This window comes from Hemicordylus capensis, chromosome 3 (genome assembly GCF_027244095.1).
Source record: "Hemicordylus capensis ecotype Gifberg chromosome 3, rHemCap1.1.pri, whole genome shotgun sequence".
Lineage (NCBI taxonomy): Eukaryota > Metazoa > Chordata > Lepidosauria > Squamata > Cordylidae > Hemicordylus > Hemicordylus capensis.
The window spans coordinates 28,724-46,115 of NC_069659.1; the positions used below are offsets into that span (position 1 = coordinate 28,724).

Here is a 17,392-nt window from a genome sequence, read left to right on the forward strand (position 1 = left end):
AATTTGTAAAATAATATCTTTAAATAAAGCCTATGCAGAAAAAAAGCAGTAAATGATGCTTCAGATGTTAATTAGTTAGGTTTTTAAATTCCTTTACAAATCCTAGTTTGTTCTTTTAAAAAAATGAGTTATTTATCGCCTTTTTGGTTATTTATCGCATTTTTGGTTATTTATCGCATTTTGAAATTTTTGGTGATTTTTGTAATCTTTTAAATTTTTAAAATAAAAGTTTTCTGAAACGTGTGTCAGTCAGATGTATGCTGGGGGGGGCCGCGGGGGGGTGCAATTTCAGTGCTTGCCCCGGGCGCTGTTTTCCCTAGTTATGCCTCTGCCCCCCCATGACACAGGATGTCCCTCATTTCAGGGATGAGATGTTGGACCCTAGAGGGACAGCATTTGCCCCCCTCATTGATTCCATAGCACATCCTTCCATCACCGATCCATCCATGATAACACACACACACCCCTCATTCTGGCTATGAAATGTGGGCCACTCTAACCGCGGAGGAAGCGACTCCCACGCTCTGGTGCTGTTTGGCTGCTGAGAACCAGCCCCACTGTTGGAGGGCAGGGCTACCACCGTGGCTGCTAGTCTGGGGGCTAGAGGCCCCCTCCAGCCTCCGCGGCAGAGTGCCTACGAATCCCAGTTGCAAGGGAGCCCCAGCAGGAGATGAGAGGGCCTGCTCTCCTCTCTGGCCCGTGGGCTTCCCCGAGGCATCTGGGGGGCCACTGTGGGCAACAGGAGGCCTCCTGGTGCCTGGCGCAGTGGGGCTGTCCTCCTGTCCTGGCTGCAGTGGCACCTCTGGAGGCCCGGAGAGTTTACCTAGGGAACTGGCACGCAGGGAACGGGCTCCATACCCCCCTCCCCGCCCACGCGGGGATCCCAGTCTGCCCGATTTAAGAACAAATCTGCCCCAAGGTGGATGCTGCTGCTGCTGCTGCTGCTGGACTTCCAGGAGACCAGAGTGGATGGCCAAGCAGAGATGTGTGGGGGGGGAGCGCCAGTAGACTGGCCCCACCTTGGGCTCGGGGGGGGGGTCGGGTCTGCTCCCCACTGGGAAAGGACGACATCTGCTGCTAGCCACATCATCCGAGGGCCACAAATGCTGGCTTGGCCACTGGCCAAACCCATCACTTGTGGTCACCACCGGCGCCCCCCCCTTCCCTTCACCCCCCGAAACACTCGCTGTATATCTGCCACTGCCTGGTATTTGGGCACACCATTGAGACTGGCAACGGACAGGCCATCAGTTGTCCTGCTCTGCTCCGGAGTGATCCAGGCTTCTCTCGGGGACCAGTCCAGATGCTGGGGAGGCTGTTGCTGTCTCGCTTCAACCACCGCCCTGGAGGCAGGGAACTGGGGCCACAGCCTGCAGCCACGGTTTACGGGCTTCCTTCCAGAGACTCCAGAATGGAGGGCGCACAGACAGATGCCCAGAAGCACTCGTGGGCTCAAAGGCAGGGCACCCCTGCAGGAGCCGGGCACAGAGTCGGATGTGGGGACCTCCTGGCCGGGGGGCGAGAGGGGAAGGATGCACTGCACAGAGGTCCGCCTGAAGAAACCCCGCACGCAGGGAGCAGCTCTTTGGGAAGGACCCGAGCTCCGAGCTCCTATGCCAGAGGCTGGACCCAGGACAGGGGCAGGGAAGTCCAAGGCCAGACGCCGGCCGGCTGGCCGGAGCGACTCCTGCTGGAACTGGCCTTGCTGCAAGGAAGAGACGTGGGGCGTCGGGCCCCCTCTGTGGAGAGCCGAGGGGGCTCGCGTCTTCTCACACGGCCCTGTCGGGTTGGTGGTCCAGGATGTCCTCTGCGCCCGGCAGGGGCCCCCTTCCCCCCAGCTCGACCCCGACGCCTCCTGGACAGTCAAAGAGGCCCTTGCCGAATGCACTCCCTGTTTCTCTCCCAGACTTCTAGGCAGCCTTTCGCCGGGACCTCCGGAAGCTGCGCGTGGAAGGAGACAAACGCTTCCAGAGCCAGCCCAGGGAGCACAGGCGCTCCCTGCAGAGAGGAATGTGGGTCTCCCGCCGGCCTCCTCCGCTCGCCTCGGCCTTCTCCGACCAAACTCAAGGCGTCTTTATTACGGTCCAAGACCAGGATAGGGTAGAACAAAACAAGAAGATGATGCAAATTATGGGGCCGCTAGGATGGACTGCCTAGCATTTTGTTCGTATATTGGGAACAGTCGGGAGCAAGCGACAGTAGCCTTGCCCTCGGTCGCCCGGGATAGAGCCTGTGGGTGTCCCAGCCATTATTATTTATTTTATTTGACATATGTTTATACCGCCCAAAATTTACGTCTCTGGGCGGTTTACAACAAGATAGAAACAAAAGTCAATCATCTAGTTAAAAACGAAACCAAGAAATCCGGAACAACAATTTAGAATTTTAAAACAATATTCTAAAAACAACATTTACACCATCGAAACAATACCGGCTCAAAGCCTGGGTGGACAGATGTGTCTTCAAAGACTTTTACAAAGTTGTCAGAGACGGGGAGGCTCTGATTTCACAAAGGGAGCGCGATCCAAAGCCTCGGGGCAGCGACGGAGAAGAAGGCCCGTCCCTGAGTGGCCACCAGACGAGCCGGTGGCAGCTGCAGACGGACCTCTCCAGACGACTTCAGTGGGCGGTGGGGTCCATGACCAAGAAGACGTTCTCTTAAACGCCCAGGGCCTAAGCCGTTCCGGGCTTCATAGGTTAGGGCAATGCCCCATAGATTCTCTATGGGGTCAGGCCAGGCGGGTTTGCTGGCCAATCAAGCACAGAACACTGTCTACTTTTCGGAGGTCCGGTATTGTTCTATTCTACAATCCTTGTCTTCTTGGTTCCATGTAATATTCTCATTTTCCGAGTTTCACCTGTATATCCAGGATAAGAAAATCCACTTTTTGCATCCGGTTTTTTGGGCCGCTTCGAACTCGTGGTGAAGCCTGCCGTCTGGGAAGGCTTCTGGGACCCAGTGTTCCTTGGAACAGGGAATCCCAGAGGTGGCTGGCTACAACTCCCAGCATCCCCAGCTGCAAAAGGAACCCTCACCCTGGGGGATCATGGGAGTTGTAGTCAACCTCTGGGAAACCCCCGGTACAGGGAACACTGTTGATAACCCAGCCAGCTGGGCACACTCCATGCCGTTTCGCATGCCTCAGTGGATGAGGCTGGTAGGGACCAGAAAGAGAGCCGTGCCGAGGAGGCAGTGGTGGGGCCAGCCGGGGGGGGGGCATGGCCTTGATGGAGGACCTCCTCTCACTCATGCTGGCCCCCATCCATCAGTGGGGCCAGCAAAGAGGGGGGCAGTCCATTGCATGTGCCTTGAGCAACATGTCCAGTAGTCCCGTCCAGCTCAAGGTCTGGAGCATAAATCAGGGAGGAGAACTGGACCTGTGGGAGCAAGCATGAGCTGTCCCCTTTGCTAAGCAGGGTCCACCCTGGGTTGCCTTTGAATGGGAGACTCCATGTGTGAGCACCGGGAGAGATTCCCCTGAGGGGACGCGGCCCCTTTGGGAAGAGCATCTGCGTGCTTGTTTGCAGAAGGTCCCAAGTTCCCTCCTTGGCAGCATCTCCAAGAGAGGGCCGAGAGAGAGTCCTGCCTGCCTGCAGCCTTGGAGGAGAAGCCGCTGCCAGTCTGTGAAGACAATCCTGTAGAGCTCTGCAGAGCAAGGGCCTGACACAGCAGAAGGCAGCTTCCGCTGTTCCTGTGACTTTCTGTGTCAGAAAACTAAGATGGTTTGCTGAAGCCCAGAGGTGGGCACACAGACAGAAAGCCTAGTCGGAAGCTGAAGCAGCAGCCCCCGTGAGACCTTTGGCTCTGGAGGGAAGATCCATGCTGACGGTGACCCGGGCAGGGGTGAACCGCTCCTGTGGTCCAGGCTCTGCGATCGGTGAGCGTTGGGCTTCCAGGCTGGGAGTGACGGCCGGTTTGGATGGCGCACTCGGATCCCTCTTGAGAATCTCGCGCAGCTGTTTATCATGCTTGCAGCCTTTCCCAGAGTCTGAGTTCTTACACTGCTGCCTCGAGCACTTGGTCTTTGACCGGCTCTGCTCAGCATTGCGTTGATGGCCCCGTTCGGCCATTTTACCAGCAATGTGCTTGATGACCTCGATATTGGGATGGCAGCTGCCGAGCTGATCCTGGATGACCTCCTTGCCCCAGATGGCCAGAAGATCCAAGGTCTCTTCAACGCTCCAGGCCTGGCCCCGGAAAGGCTTTTGAATCTTCCTGGACATTTCCAGCACTACGAGGGGAGAGAAATGTGGTCAGGTGCAAGAGCAATGCTGTGGGGAAAGCCAAAGAGAAGAAATATTGTGAAAGCAGAGGGTGCTTGAGGAGCTAAAGGTTCTCCTACGAACATAGCAACAACCCTGCTGGATCAGGCGCAAGGCCAATTTAGCCCAGCCTCCTCCTACCAGGGGCCTCTGAGAAGCCCACAGGCAAGAGGGGGGGCCATGCCTTCTCTCCTGCCATGTTGCTCCCCTGCAAGGAGTATTCAGAGGCACCTTGCCTACCTCTGAGGCTGGAGGTGGCCCACAGCCACCAGACTAGTAGCCCTTGATAGAGCTGTCCTCTGTGAATTGGTCTAAGCCACTCTTAAAGCCACCCAAGCTAGTGGTCCTCACCACATCCAGTGGCACAGAATTCCACAGGTTGATTCTGCAGTGCGTGAAAAGGTCCTTCCTAAATTTCCCCACCTTCCATTTCATGGCATGATCCCTGGTTCTAGTGTTGTGAGAGAGGGAGAACAGTCTCTCTATCCACTCTCTTCACATCTTACGGTAAATGACTCACCTGCTTATATTGCCAGACCCGCCCAGCTTTTTCTAAGACTCTCCGCTTCTGGGATTTCATGCACATTGCCTGGAATTACCGCAATGTCACTTCAATGGCTGCCACCCACTGAAGGCTGTTGCTGGTGTCCATCTTAGACTGTGAGCCCTTTGGGGACAGGGACCCATTTTAATCATGTATTTATATTGATGCAAACCACTTGGGGGACTTTTCTTGAGAAGCGGGGTATCAATATTTGTCGTATTCCTATTTCCTGATGCTGTACAGCTACAGTCCGCAGAACCCGGGTGATTCTAAGAACTGCAACTTTGCAGTGACCTTGGAAAGCCTCTCCCAAATAGTTCCACAAGGACCCTTTCCAAAACCAGACTGAAGATACTGCTGAATATACGGAATTTATCAAGAACAGAAAGCGTTGCACACAGAAGAAGAAACTGGGGGACAATCAGGGGGAAGGGGGAGCAAAGCAGGTCTTGACTAATTTTCTCTGGATCTAGGAGCCAGCCCAAAGATTTAGGAGCCAGCCCAAATGACCAGACTTAGTGATGGACATTGCGGAGGGGAGAGGAGCTTGGCTTCCCTTTATGCCCTTTGCAAGCACTGGAACAGAAACAGGGCCTCCTGGGACCAATCACGGTTTTATTGAATGAGTCTCTCTCTGGATATCCTAAACGAGGCACCACGGTTAAATTTCTAGGCGCCCTGGATGCCTGGCGCCTGGGATTTGTCAAACCTTGCTCTAGAATTATTCCAGTCGGACTGAAGTCACTTCTAATTATAGGAAATGTGTTAAGAAGACTAAGAGCTGCACATTTAAATGCTTTTGTTGTTTTAATTTTGGCCTCGGCCCCCACAGGCCAAGTCACGGCTGGTTTCAGCCCACTGGGGCATTTGAGTTATGCACCCCTGGATTAAGACACTCCTACAAGTTTCCGTGGCTGAGATGGACCCATTTGTAAAGAAAGACACGTTTCACCCCACAAAATTCAGGACCTTCACCGTCCCTCCACAAGAGAGCTCTTCTTTCCCCACCACCTGCCTCTTCCAACCTCCTCTGCCATATTCTCCTGCCAATAATTCCAAAATTGGTGGTTTCTCCTTCCTCCCACCCCCACCCCGTCACATCCCCAGGAATTTCCCAGGTCTTTAGATCAAGCCAAGCCACAAGAAATAAAGCCAAGACAGATGTTTCCAGCAACTGCTGTCACACTGCAGAGTGATGATCTTTAATAGAAGTATAATTATTAATAGCTACTGCATCATCTGCATGAGACCCCTGTATGCTCACCTACTGCGTTCTTGCCTGCCACCTTCATTTTACAACGAGAAAACTCCACAGGATGACACGCTTCTGCTCATTTGTGTGTGTGTGGCAAGCAGCACAGCCTGGAGGCAGCCCCCAGCCGCTCAACCCTGGGCCAGCAGGGATCGGCCTGAGTTTGCCCACCTCTCTCTGTCCAGCGCGCACAGTCCAAGAATGAGTTGGCAAAAGAGCTACTGGCTTTGCAGCGACATTTCCGGCTTCCACGGGATCGTGGCCACGGGCAACGCCCTCCATGCACAGGCAGGGATGGATCAGGCCGGGTAAAACGGATTCCCCCAACTGGACTTGCTCCGTACTCTGCACGATCTGGCCAGTGGCCAGCGTTCGATTGGGAGCCGGGAGTGTTTCGGGCGTAGCGCGCTCCTGCCTTATTCCTCTAGATCCCAGGCAAACATGAGAGTGAAAGTTCCACACGCGGCCGAGGCACCGGGGGCGGCCATTGGCTGTTCTTGTTCACCACGTGACCAGGCCTCCGGAGCTGCGATTGGCTGAGAGCGGAGAGAGGGCGGAAGCCGAGAGGGCGGTGCGCGGAGCTTCTTTGAGCCAAGAGGTAAGTTTGTGCGGAAAAGGGTGGAGAGAAAGCGAGGAAAACAAGCGTGCCTTTAAAAAAGAGGAGATACCCAGTGTTGATGCATGGGGGAAGGGTCAAGGAATTATTATTATTATTGTTAAATGTAAATGCATTAAAAATAATGCAAAGCAAAATAACTGCATAGGAAGCTGCTCTCTACCGAGTCAGACCCTTGGTCCATCTAGCTCAGTGTTGTCCTCACAGACTGGCAGCAGCTTCTCCAAGGTTACAGTCGCTCTTAGCCCTGCCTGGGGATGCCAAGTGAGCTCAAACCCCAGGGTACACGAATGGGCCCCTTTGCTAAGCAGGGTCCACCCTGGTTTGTATTTGAATGGGAGACCACATGTGTGAGCACTGTCAGATGTTCCCCTTAGGAGATGGGGAATCCGCTCTGGGGAGAGCACCTGCCTGCCTGCCTGCCTGCCTGCTTGCATGCATGAAGGTTCCATCTGCAAGACAGGCTGAGAGACATTCCTGCCTGCAATCTTGGAGAAGCCGCTGCCAGTCTGGGTAGGCAATCCTGAGATAGATGGACCAAGGGTCTGACTCCGTATGTGGCAGCTTCCATGTCTCCAGCCAAGGGGGTTTCATTTTCAGAAGGTAGGTACACACTTCTCATGTCCCCTGTGTGTGATGTTCAGAGTACCAGCGTGGTGTAATGGTGAGAGTGCTGGACTAGGACCGGGGAGACCTGAGTTCAAATCCCCATTGTTCAAATCCCCATTCAGCCATGAGACTAGCTGGGTGACTCTAGGCCAGTCACTTCTCTCTCAGCCTAAGCTACTTCACAGGGTTGTGGGGAGGAGAAACTGAACTATGTACTCTGGGCTCCTTGGAGGAAGAGCAGAACAGAAGTGTTAAATAAAATGAATGCTGTTTCTTTCAGGCAACCAGGCCTTTCATTTCATTGTTGCACGGTGTGCATTTTGCACTCTCGTATTACAGGTACAGAAACGTCATTACAATATTGTTTTCCCAAATGGGGTCTCTTGATTCCCTCCTGCCATGATGGGTGTTTCCCTTCTACAGTGGAAGATACACTCAGAAAAAGTTTCCCCTGTTTGGCTTGGGTGTGGTCTGTTCACTTTCGGTTTCACTTTCTACCCCTCCCCTTCCTCCTGCTTTTATATCCAGACTCCTCCTCCTCCTCTCCCAGATCTACTACATCCACCCCAATTCTCTCTGTATTCATTGATCCAGCACTGGTTTGTGTGTGCTGCATGCACACCACCTGCAGAGTAGGACTGATCCAGTCTCTTATCTCTCATTCCCATATACTGCTGCTAACATGTTCATCAAATATAACGAGAAGTTATGATTAATATTCCTGATCATCTCTTTGACCTAGGTGCTTTTTTTAATGATTAAAAAAGAATTAAAATCCAATTTAATTGATTAAAAACCTGGTTTTGAAGGGTTTAAAACAAACAAACAAACAAACAAAAAACCCATCAGATTTTATCAACCCTGGGAACCCCTGGTTTTATGAATGCTGTGTTGTTTTGCATCTTTTAACATTTTTTTCCCCACTGCAAAAATTGGGGAAACTGGTGTAGCTCTCTCTCTCTCTCCCTCCCTCCCGCCCCCAGAGGTTCTCCACACAGCAGGCTTTACCACAAGTTTTCTGCAAGGCCTTGCTGAAAACTCAAAGTTACCTCCAACACCTGACACAAAAAGCGAATCCCCCGCACCAGATATAAATCAGGTTACACTCTAGCGTGAGAATCAACGTCGGGGTAAAACTGGCCGATATATGAACACCCCCCCTCCGTCCCAGAGATGCGAGATAGAAGGCAAGCCCCGTGTGGAAAACTTCCGGGTATTGGCCACGGCCATGTCCAGCATGGATTCTCTCTCTCGAGTCACCCCATTTTCAAGTCAAGCTGGAAAGAAGGAAAGAAGGTTTGGCTGCATTGCCGTGGGGCGAACAACGGCTGGGGTGTGTGTGCGAGACCCGCCTGTGGGATCGGCCATGATGAGCGAAGTCTAGTCTGGCCTGGTATTGCCCCGACTGCGGTTGGGACTCTGACCAGGACGTGATCAGGTCATCTTCTCTCCGAGCCGGTTGGTGCAGGGGGCCCTCTCTGCTCCGGGGATGGGGAGCGCCTGGATTGCCCACTGGCCGCGGAGGGCTGGTTGCCGCTGACCCCTTGGGGGTTGAGGCTGGACTGCTGCTAGTTTGGGGTAAAATGACTGCCAGGGCCGAAGGGCTCACCATACAGGCACCTGTCCAGGAATCTTTTGCTGTTTGTTTGGACATTTATCTGGGGAGGGGTGGGCATCCTGTGCGATGGGGCAGGGGAGTGAGAAAAGGAAAGGGAGGGGAAGGGGAAGGAGAAAATGGAGTTGTTGCTGAATAGACTTTTAGGAATAGAAGAAGCTGCCCTATACCGAGTCAGACCCTGGGTCCATCTAGCTCAGGATTGTCTACCCAGACTGGCAGCGGCTTCTCTAAGATGGCCGGCAGGAGTCTCTCCCAGCCAGGGAGGGAACTTGGCACCTTCCTGCATACAAGCAGGAAGGGGCTCTTCCCAGAGTTCTGGCCCCATTCCCGAAGGGGAATCTCTTTCAGTGCTCACATGTAGTCTCCCATCCAAGTGTCAACCAAGGCAGACCCTGCTTAGCAAAGGGGACCACTCATGCTGGCTCCCACAAGACCAGCTCTCCTCCCGTCATTAAATCTCCATCAGATTTCCTTGTCTGTGTGAGGGAAGGAGCTATGAAACACCACCTGATTGAAGCTAAGCAGGACTCTCTGTGCTCAGGGCCTGGATGGGATACTAATGCCTGCCACCTTTCGGGATGGAGCATTTGTTTTGCACGCAGAAGGTCCCAGGCGCAATCCCTGCGAAAGACCCCTGCTTGCAACCTTGGAGAAGCTGCTGCCAGCCAAGGCAGACAATCCTGAGCGCGATGGACCCAGGATCTGTCTGAGGCCGCCTCCTAATTCCAGAGCTGCAAAGGAGCTTTGAGCTCACCGAGACGTGCATTGTGTAAAAACCGGGCTGGCCTTCCTTTGTGATTAGTAACCACGATCTCTCTTTCCTTTCCTTTCTTTCTTTTAACAGGTGAGGGTTTTCTGCAAACGTTGACGCGTGAAACCATACAACGACTCGGTAACCTAGAATGCTGAGCAGTCTTAGCGGTTTGCATGATTCCTCCTCGACGTCCCGTACCACTAACCCACCAGTGCTTAAAAAGCCTAGCCTCACTGTGGGCGCCCAAAGGTGTGTGCTATGCCTTATGTGTAGAAAAGCAGCTCAGAAGTGTCTCCTTTTGCTCTGGGGGAGTTACATTTATTTATGTATGTATTCGATTTCTAGACCGCCCTTCCAAAAATGGCTCAGGGCGCTTTGCACAGAGAAATAACAAATAAAGAAGATGGCTCCCTGTCCCCAAAGGGCTCACAATCTAAAAAGAAACATAAGACAGACACCAGCAACAGTCACTGGAGGGATGCTGTGCTGGGGGCGGGTAGGGCCAGTTGCTCTCCCCCTGCTAAATAAAAGAATCACCACATTAAAAGGTGCCTCTTCACCAAGTTAGCAGGGGTCTGCAAAGGAAATTCCTTTATGTACTTGCAAAGGGATATTTGCAAAGGAAATTCCTATTTTCCCAGGCTTTTAATTGAAATTTAAATCTTAATGTGTTTTTGATTGATTGATTGATTAAGTGCCGTCAAGTCGGTGTCGATTCTGAGCAACCACACAGAGAGAGTCTCTCCAGGATGATCAACTTGGCTTTTAAGGTCTCCTGGTGCTGCATTCATGGCTGTCCTCATCGAGTCCACCCACCTTGCTGCTGGTCGTCTTCTTCTTCTCTTAGATAAATAATATGTTTTAATAGATAAAATAGATAGCTAAGAATGTATTTTTCTCTATTGTGATTTTTATCTGCTTTGTGAATTTTAAGTGATATACTTTGTGTCCTGTTTTCATTTGTACACTACCTAGAGAATTCTATATTAGGCGGTATCGGAATTCAATCAATAGAGGGAAGATGCCTCCGAATCCCAGTTGCAGGGCAGCAGCCGCAGGAGGGAGGGCCTGCCCCTTCCAGCTCTTGCCTGTGGGCTTCCTCGAGGCCTCTGGTGGGCCACTGTGTGAATCAGGATGCTGGACTAGATGGGCCTCCTCCTTGGGCCTGATCCGGCAGCAGGGCTCTTCGGATGTCCATAAACTGCTTGCAGAGCTCCATGGAAGTGCTTGCACTGGGCCCAGGACAGGCTCCGGAGATCCCTCCACGCAATCACAGCATGCACCTGCAGTCGAACCCTCTGCAGACACATTGCTCCTTCAGCTGCGTCAGACTTCTTCGTTGGGAGGTCTGGGGGCCAGTGGCTGTCCCCATCAGCCCAAAGAGCGCTCCCCCTGGCGAATTGCCTGTTGGGCCTGTGTGATGCTTGGGTCAAAGCTAGGTTCTCTGTCAGAGGGAATCCCAGATGACGCTGACTACAGCTCCCAGAATCCCTAGCTGCAGTGGGCTTTGGCTGAGGATGCTGGGAGTTGTGGTCAACAACATCTGGGATTTTCCGTTAGAGGGGACCCTGCCTGACCCCATGCCGTGTTACGCTTTGCCCAGCGCCTGGGCTCCTTTAAGGGAAACGGAGCCCTCTTAAGCCCCTGCAACCTCTTGGGAGTGCTGGGAAAGGCCCCTGCTAACTGAGCCAAGAGGCACCTTTTAAGAGTGGCAATTCTCTTTATTTTACAGGGGGAGAGCAACTGGCCCTCTCCGACCCCAGCACAGCATCCCTCCAGTGGCTGTTGCTGGGGTCTGTCTTATATTCGCTTTTTAGATTGTGAGCCCTTTCGGGACAGGGGACCCTCTTGATTTATTTATACCTATGTAAACCACTTTGGGAACTTGGGTTGAAAAGTGGTATATAAATATACATCGTTGTATATAAATCTCCGTCGTCGTCTTTCCCAGCGCTTTCCCCCTTAAGAGAGGGCTCCTTCTCTTAAACGGCCCTCCTAGCACCAAGAAAAAGCACCCCCGTCTGCTGGGACCAGTGGGAAATGGCTCCCCCGTTATTTTTCGTTGGAAAACGACAGAGATCGCGGAGGGATATTTTGAGAGCTTGGGAAATAGCTCACCAAGTTCTCTTTCCCTATTGCCTGCAAGGTGCAGGGGGGGGGGCAGGGGGAGAAACAGTCCCCACCTTTTTGAATGAATTGGGACATTTAGAAGATGGGAAAGGAAGTTTCCTTGAGACTGACCTGAGATTGACCTGAAATTGGCACCCTTTGGGCACAGAGGGAGGAGAGGTTTTCCAGCTAAGGAATGAAGTTCTTAAGTGCTGGTGATGGGGACCAAACAAACGTATGTCGAAATATTCGGAGCACAAGGATCGCGCTCTTGATCAAGCCGTTTTTAATACATTCTATACTTGGCAGTCCCTTGTTCCAGTGATGATGCGTTCATAGAACCCAAACAGCCGGGCAACGGGGGGGGCGTTCGTACATCGCGCCCCTTTATTTTTTCTAAAAAAACGGAAGGCTGCAGAGATGTCGTGTCACTCCAAGAGAGCTTTGGCCTTTGGAAACACTCCCTCCAACCCCTCTGGGATTTGTCGGGGGTCATTTGGCGAGGGTGTGGTAGGGAAACCAACAGGGATGGTTGTGGCCGGCCCTCCAGGCCAGACGTCTCCAGTCTCCAGACGTTGGACTACAACTCCCATCATCCCTTTGGGCCACTGTGGCTGGGGATGACGGGAGTCCCAAACCAGCGGGATTCCGATGCCAGTTGTGCAGCCCCAACCTATGGGTCTCTCACTCGGCTGACCTCCCTCTGCTCCCAGCTGCTGGGGATAATCAGCCGCGTGAGCTAACGGGAGAATTCTTAGTGGTCGGCGCTTGGCTCCCTTTCGTGCAGGGAGTATGATGCCCATCCAGGGTCTCAGAGGTCAGGTATTCTGGCAACTGACTGCCACAAAGCACAACACTGTGTCTCTGTGGAGCAGAAGTTCCCCAATGTGGGGCTGGACTACAAGCCCCATCACGCCCCACTGCAGCGGCGGCGGCAGGGGGTGATGGGAGTCGTAGTCCCACAAGCCATGGGGACCCAAGCCGTGTGGCGCCAGTGAGTTTCCAGGCGTGTCCAGTTTGACCAGGTGCTGGAGTTCTGTGGCGTGGCCCGTGACGGGGCACCGCTGGCGACGCTTCACGTAGCCGTAGGCGCAGGGGTAGCAGAAGCCGAAGCCGGAGGCGGAGAGGGCGGTGTCCTTGGTGCGGATCTTGCGGCAGAGCCGGGGCAGGAGCGGGGAGCCAGCCCCGTGGCCCAGGCGGGTGGGGGGAGGCGGGGCGGGCAGGGCCGGCAGGGCCTGGATGCTCTCCTGGTTCTCCGCGGAGTACCGCCATTGCAGGAACTGGAGGAAGAAGACGCCCCCGGAGAGGCCGGTGGAGAGGGAGGAAGCCAGGCCGCCCAGGACCCGCTTGGCCGCTGACCACGCCCGTCCCGTCACGCTGCAGGAGGGAGGGAGAGACCGAGCCCAGCGCTGCGGTTGTGCTCACAACGACCCTGAGAGGTAGGCTAGGCCGAGAGAGAAGCCACTGGTTCAGAGTCGCTGAGTGAGTTTCTTGGCTGAGCCCCCCGGGGGGTTTGATTCCGGGTCACCCTGGTCCTGGCCCAATACCCCCTAACACTTTTTTAAAATTTTGGTGTAAACTGCCCCAAGCCATTTTTGGAAGGGGAGGAAATAAATCAAATAAATAACAGGGGTTCCCAGATGTTGACGACTACAACTCCCATAATCCCCAAGCCAAAGCCATAGACCCTGGGAGTTGTAGTCCACAACATCAGGGAATCCCCGTGAGAGGGAACACTGCTAACCACTAGTCCACACTGGCGCTCACATTTTCTCTGCTTTACTCATTTTGTGAGCTGACCCGGGGAAGTATTACAACGAAGGGGTGGGGTAGAAACATTTTAAATAAACAACGCAAAACGGGGTACATGTCTAATCCAAGGCACCCTGTCACCCTGGAATGTCTAAAAACAGATTTGCACCTCCCTGCCAAAACTATAGGGAGCAGAGATGGCCTGGTAGTAGCAAGTATGAATGGGCCCCTTTGCTAAGTAGGGTCCACCCTGGTTTACATTTGGATGGGAGACTACATGAGTGAGCGCGGGATGGAGCCGCTCTGGGAAGAGCATCTGCAGGTTCCAAGTTCCCTCCCTGGCAGCCTCTCCAAGATCAGACTGAAAGAGGCCAAAGCTGTGCAGACCTAGGAGAGTGCAAGGACAGTACACCAGTTAAGCAAGTTTAAGCGTCTCAGAGACACAGGAGGAAACGCCTCTCCCGCGATACAGACCTGAATGTCGCCCGACGACGAGAATAACGTTTTTTTTACTTCCGAATTGCCGGATCGCTCCGATGCAGATTTACACAGATCTGAGAACAGAAGCTCATTCATTTACGGTGCAATCTAAGCTGTGTGCCCTTGGAAGCAAGTTTCTGTCGGTTCAAAGAGCCACTTCGGTGCCAACGCAGAAGGCTGGAAGCCATGGCACATACACTTCAGATTGGGCAAGAGGCCCATCAAGACGCCTGCCCACACAAGGCAAGAGAAGCCACGTATGCTGCAAACCCGGATGCACATGTGCAACCAGCTCTCTTTCGGCTTATAAACTATGCCATGTGTGGTCACCAGGAGAGAATTCACCACTCGCCATAGGCGAGTCGCCATTGACAAACCGGTCTCTACTGATTTAAGTCGCATTTGATCAGATTAGATGCAAAAGAGGTGGGGTCAATCTAAAAACACACAGATCAGACACACCACCCACCAGTAAAACGGTACACAAGCCCAGCGAATGAACATGAATGAGAAAACACAATTAATCCAACAATCTACAAAGCAGGATTATTACACAGCGCCACAAAGGTCTGCACAGCGGTTTGGCCTGAAACTTTAGAATACGGATTCTCGAGCTGGGTCCCCCCGACGATGCTGAGGCGACTGTTGTAGCCGAGAGTTGGGAATTCAACAGCATCGAGGGACCCCCGCTCTAAGGAAAGAGAAATAATACAGTAAAAATGTAATGCAATAAAAGAAGAAGAAGAAAACCATCATTAACCATCTTTCTCTTTATTTCTGCAGACCCAGTGAGGATTCTGGGGCATTGAAGACCCCCCCCCCCCGCCGTCTGCCGGAAAGGGACCCGATCAGAAGCCAGAAGGGGCCCAGCCCAGCCAAAAAGCTCCTTTTGAATGGCCAGCAGCTCAAGCTGGCTTTAACCTGAAACAGCACCCAGGTTTTCAGTCTTGCAGCCGGCTGGTCCAGAAGTCTGCAAATTGCGTCTCCTGTCCAGCCTGCCCAGGTGCCCAGTGGGCCGACTGCGTTTCAAAAGCAAAGACCTTTGGAGCAGCAAGAAACGGGCTAATGTTAAAAATCCCCACAGTGTTGGGGGGGGGGGAGAGGCAGCAGTTCCTTCCTGGCAGCCTGGAGATTTTCTGCTGATTGCTTCGTCCTAACGAGAACTGGCTCCGGTATCACTTTCTGCAGCCCCAGGCCAGGAGCGGAGGTCTCACTCCCGAAGTTTCCAGGCGCTAAGAAGCAAGGAAGACCCTGTATTTCGTGTGAGCAATGGCTGAAGAGGCCGGGTCGCTTTAGCCCGGAGAAGAAAGGACGGAAAGGGGAGGCGAGAACAGTCTTCAAGCATCTGAAGGGCCGCCAAGGAGAAGGGCCATGCGCAGGACCCTTCCCTCGCTGTTGGGAGTCCCCCGCAAGGTAGACTGCCTTTAAACGAGCAGGTTCCATCGCCATGAACAGCTGTCGCCCAACCTAAGACGTGTTTTCGGTTGCTCCTGAGGCACGGAACCGATGAGTCGAAATGGCCAGGAAGTAGGTTTAGGATAGACATTTGGAAGCATTTCCAAACTGAAAAAGCCGTTGGCCTGTGGAACAGTCTGCCTCATGCAGTGGGGGCGGGGGGGGCTGGAGGTTTTCAAACAGAGGCTGGATGGCCACCTGTTAGAGAGGCTGTAGCGGATTCCTGCCCTCAAAAGACGTTCAAGGTCCCTTGTTATTGTTATTATTATTGTTACATTTATATCCCGCTCTTCCTCCAAGGAGCCCAGAGCGGTGTCCTACATCCTTGAGTTTCTCTTTCACAACAACCCTGTGAAGTAGGTTAGGCTGAGAGAGAAGTGAGGAGTCACCCTTCCAATTCTCACACTCTGTGATGAGCATACAGAAGGTGGAATTCTCTGTGGAATTCTCTGCCACAAGATGGGGTGACAGTCAACAACCTGGATGGCTTTAAGAGGGGAGGAGAGGTCTATCAAGGGCTACTAGTCGGAGGGCAATAGGCCACCTCCAGCCTCCAAGGCAGGATGCCTCTGGATCCCAGTTGCAAGGGAGTCACAGCAGCAGGAGGGAGGGCCGGCCCCTTTCAACTCCTGCATCTGGTGGGCCACTGTGTGAAACAGGAGGCTGGACTAGATGGGCTTCCTTGGGGGGCCTGATCCAGCAGGGCTGCTCTTATGTCCTTTTGTCCTGGGTTCAAGGACCGCTCCAGGCGGGGTGGAGAAAGCCCCCTGCGTGAAATCCTGGCGCGCCACTGCCAATCAGTGTTGACAGCGCTAAGCGAGGTGGACCAAGGGTCTGACTCAGTAGAAGGCAGCAGAAGGTTTGGACCAAATATACATCTATTCTTGCCTGGCATCTTCCCCTGGCTTCCCACTCCTGGTGGGAGGAGAGCTGGTCCTGTGGCAGCCAGCATGGCCTACCCCCTTTGCTAAGCAGGGTCTGCCCTGGTTGGCCTTGGGATGGGAGACTCCATGTGTGAGCCCTGCAAGATATTCCCCCTGGAGGGATGGGGAATCTGCTGTGGGAAGAGCCCCTGCCCGGTGGCACGCAGAAGGCTCCAAATTCCCATCATCCAGGTGAAGGAACCCAGCAGGGAACCCCTTGGGGTCAACCGTTTCGGGAACATTTGCGTTGAGAAGCAGGACGTTCATCTTTTAGCGATCGCCACTGAAGCCCCCCCCCCGCCCCCGAATTTTGCCAAGAACCCCGGAGTCCATGCCCAGCACGCTCAACTCCAAAGAAGGCCCAGCTCACAGGAACACCGGAAGCTGCCTCCTGCCGTGTCCGACCATTGGAGCCTCAAGCTCAATACTGCCAACCCTGACCGGCAGCAGCGCGCCAAGGTTTCAGGCGGGCGCCTGCTGCTTAACTCCCTGAATCCCAAATCGCTGGGCTTCCACTCACTTTGACCCACCCCAGCGGCCAGACACTCCTCGGTCACAGAGGCCACCTCCCTCCCGAAGGACCCAGGACGGTGGACCAACTTCCACAGTCCCCAAAGCAATCCCCAGGAGATCTCCGGACCGTCTATTTCCCCAGCTCCTCCTAAGAGAACAAGATCACCTGCATGCAGCCAGAGGTTAGCCCCGATGTGGCTGGACTACAACTCCCATCACCCCCACCCCCACCAGGCCACCACAGCAGGGATGATGGGCGTTGTAGTCTGACCGCGTCTGGGGACCCCTAGCACACCAAAGCCCCACTTGGCAGCCCACAGGCAGAGACACACCAGGTGACGCATTGGGCAGCGCTGACCATCGGGGTCAGCCTCGAGGTTCGCCCCCAGCACAGTCCTCTTCTTTCCCGCGAAAGGCAGCCTTGAGCGCAGTCTGTGGGGTCATCACGATTCAGCTCCCAGAGAGGAGCAGCAGGGTCAGGATTTTCACCTGCTGCCTTTTCCC

The 17,392-nt window shown here is 53.7% G+C and overlaps 1 long non-coding RNA gene and 1 other non-coding gene across 4 annotated transcripts; both read left to right on the forward strand.

Annotated features, from left to right (window-relative positions):
• The first annotated feature begins 6,593 nt into the window (after positions 1 to 6,593).
• On the forward strand, positions 6,594 to 11,340 carry LOC128351699 (uncharacterized). 3 transcript variants are annotated; one of them, XR_008319982.1, is made up of 4 exons: positions 6,614 to 6,657; positions 7,565 to 7,623; positions 9,747 to 9,905; positions 10,352 to 11,340. It is a non-coding gene; the product is annotated as an uncharacterized LOC128351699 (long non-coding RNA). The 3 variants fall into 3 exon arrangements; XR_008319983.1 differs by lacking the exon at positions 7,565 to 7,623 and having other exon boundaries at positions 6,594 to 6,657; XR_008319984.1 differs by lacking the exons at positions 6,614 to 6,657; positions 7,565 to 7,623 and adding an exon at positions 8,374 to 8,497.
• On the forward strand, positions 8,647 to 8,742 carry LOC128352685 (Z30 small nucleolar RNA). Its single transcript, XR_008320580.1, has one exon. It is a non-coding gene; the product is annotated as a Z30 small nucleolar RNA (small nucleolar RNA).
• Positions 11,341 to 17,392: the final 6,052 nt, after the last annotated feature.